The sequence below is a fragment of the Tupaia chinensis genome, unplaced genomic scaffold (assembly GCF_000334495.1).
Source record: "Tupaia chinensis unplaced genomic scaffold, TupChi_1.0 Scaffold143945_1, whole genome shotgun sequence".
NCBI classification, from domain to species: Eukaryota; Metazoa; Chordata; class Mammalia; order Scandentia; family Tupaiidae; genus Tupaia; species Tupaia belangeri.
Window position 1 is genome coordinate 25328 of NW_006203796.1, and position 2763 is coordinate 28090.

The window sequence follows — 2763 nt, forward strand, 5'->3', positions numbered from 1 at the left end:
CTCTTGCCAATTTTAGTATCTTGTCTCTGTCTGTGGTTTTGGTCAGTCTGACTATGATATGCCTTGGAGAAGATCTTCTTGGGTTGATTCTATGTGGGGCCCTTGTATTTCATGGGTCTGGATATTGGAATGCCTCTCTAGGTTTGGAGAGTGGAGAGGTTTTGTTTCGTTTTGTTTTTTGTTTGTTTATTTTTGTTCTCCAGGATTTCATGGAATAGATTATCAATGCTGTTGTTCTCCTCTTCAACAAATTTCTCATAGCATTTTTCACCCCTGTGCTTCTCTTTGTGTAAATTACAGGATTTAAAAATAGGGGTGAGGATTTCAAAGCACACAGTCACCCATATGTCCATGAAGTAGGTGGCCACTGGGCACATGGAGGTGAAATCCAAGGCACAAAAAATAGTACAATGACAGTAAGGTGGTAACCACATCTGGAGAGGGCTTTGCTCCATCCTTCAGAGCCATGGGATTTCAGGGAGCTGAAAATAACTACACAGGAGATGAGTAGCATAGAGAATATAAGCAAGCACATGGCAACACGGTGAACTGCCACCACCATTCCCAGCCTGTGGGTGTCTCTGCAGGCAAGTTTCAACAATGGGAAGAGATCACACATGAAGTGGTCGATGACACTGGGACCACAGAAAGGCAAGTTGACCATAAAAAAAGTCTGCCCAGTGGCATGCAGGATGCCTCCAATCCAAGCTACCACCACCAAGATGTGACAGAGCCTTTGTCTCATTATAGTCATGTAATGCAGGGGCTTGCAGATAGCCAAGTAGTGGTCATAGGCCGTGACAATGAGGAGGATGATCTCTGATCCTTCTAGGAGGTGCTCCACAAATAACTGAGTGAGGCAGCCCCCGAAGGAGATGGTTCTCCTCTGGTAGAGCAGGTTAATAATCATTATGCAGGTGGTGACACAGGTGTAAGAAGCATCTATGAAGAACAAGTAAGGGTGCTGCTGAGGGAGGGAGATAGTGATGATTTTGAGCAGATTGGCCAGCACGGTCAACAGAAAAATGAGCAAAAACACAATGAATAATATTTTTCTGCAAGTGTGGATTCTGTGTGAGTCCTAGGGAAACAAATTCAGGCACATTGTTGGGAAGCATAGATTGATTCATTCAGCTTTTAACACCTTGTGGGGGCCGGAATCCAATATAAATGATTTTAAAGTGTAGGTAATTAGTTATAAAATGATTACAGTTTGAATTTCATAGTACCAAGGTTGAGTAGTCACTGTAATTGTAGTTTCCTTGGCATCTCTTGCCTCAGTAATTCGTGTACTATTAATTCATGATGCTTTCTATCTCATCTGATGCCTAGCATTTGTCACCTCTAAAACATCCATTGTCAACAATTAATGTGCAATATATTGAGTGAATACTGGGCTATAAACATGAGATCTGGATTCTTCTCTTGGCTCCAAATCCATGTCATTCTAGAGCCCTCTGCTTTTAAACACTCCTCTGCAAATATGACCTTATATTACACATTGTAACTATAAGGTGTATTTTTTAAAGTGCTGCACACAGGCAAGGGTTATTCTCTCTACTAGGGTAATTTACATTTGAAGGAGAGCTCTTGAAGGATATGATCCAGAAATATCCATTGCAAGAAGGTAGATTAGAGAAATGTATACATCTCTGGAATGTATACTCTCCCTGGAATCTACCCTAGCACATAAGCTATTCATGTCTGGTTTGTACCTGTGACTAATGCAATACTTGGCATAAGGTCTTCTGTGCTGGCTCCAATTAGGTAGCGAATAAATATTTGACAAATTGCCACACTTCTACAATTCCATGGTTAAGAACATACATACTTCCCCAAAACATAAACCTAGGAACTAAAATATGCTCATCCTCCCATGCTCCTCTTTATGTGAAACGTAAATAAATTTAGTAGGTGTGTGCTTTTCAGCTTAATGTTTTCTGGTGTCAGTGTCTGCCCACAGGGCTTGGTCCTGCGAAGGAAAAAGAGAAAGGAGAAAGAAGCAGAAGCAGGGATGCAGGTGAACACAGACAAGCTGTGCTGCTCAGTTGTGCTGAGCATCTTTATACATTTTACCATGCACAGTAAACTGCAAGCTTTCAAAGATGCAGTTGAATTCCTACAGTTAGAGTAGGACTTTAGTGTACATGTTTTTTTACTTTGTTACTATCATGTGTGATCCTGTTATGCGTCATATGTCAAGCTAGATTACGTATGCTGTTCCTCTGCAACTTTGAGGAAGGCTGTTTGAGTATGCATCAAAGACAAAGACATGTAAGCCATAAACATTATATAGAATAGACATCACATGACCTAGCCAGGGTCAGGATATTTCCCATATGGCATAAGTGTTTTCATAGAGCCCCTCATATCCACGACATGTGTTAGCCAGTTCACAGTGAGTAATTAATGAGGCATGCAGATAACTGCTTTATGCAGCTAGAATGCATACCCTCACATTCTGGTATGTTTTATACCTTAAAAAGAAAAATATTAAATCCTGGAGTCAGCAAATAGCATAGTGGTTACATTTCTGGCCACTCACATGTTTGACTGAGGTTAGAATCCATTTTTGATGGCTTGAAACTCACAGGAGTCATGTGTGCATGCATAACCGTGATCTTGGGAAGAGAACAGAGGACAACAGATTGTGTCTGGCCATACCCCCAGAGGATTATTTCTCACTTTTCTTCTTGTTGTGTCTCTCTCTTTCTAGCTCTCTCACACAGTTTAAGCACACATGACTTAAAGCAAACGTGTCTT

At 41.0% G+C, this 2763-nt stretch overlaps 1 pseudogene; it reads right to left on the reverse strand.

Moving 5' to 3' along the window:
• Nucleotides 1-229: 229 nt before the first annotated feature.
• On the reverse strand, nt 230-1130 carry LOC102472684 (olfactory receptor 140-like; annotated as a pseudogene).
• Nucleotides 1131-2763: the final 1633 nt, after the last annotated feature.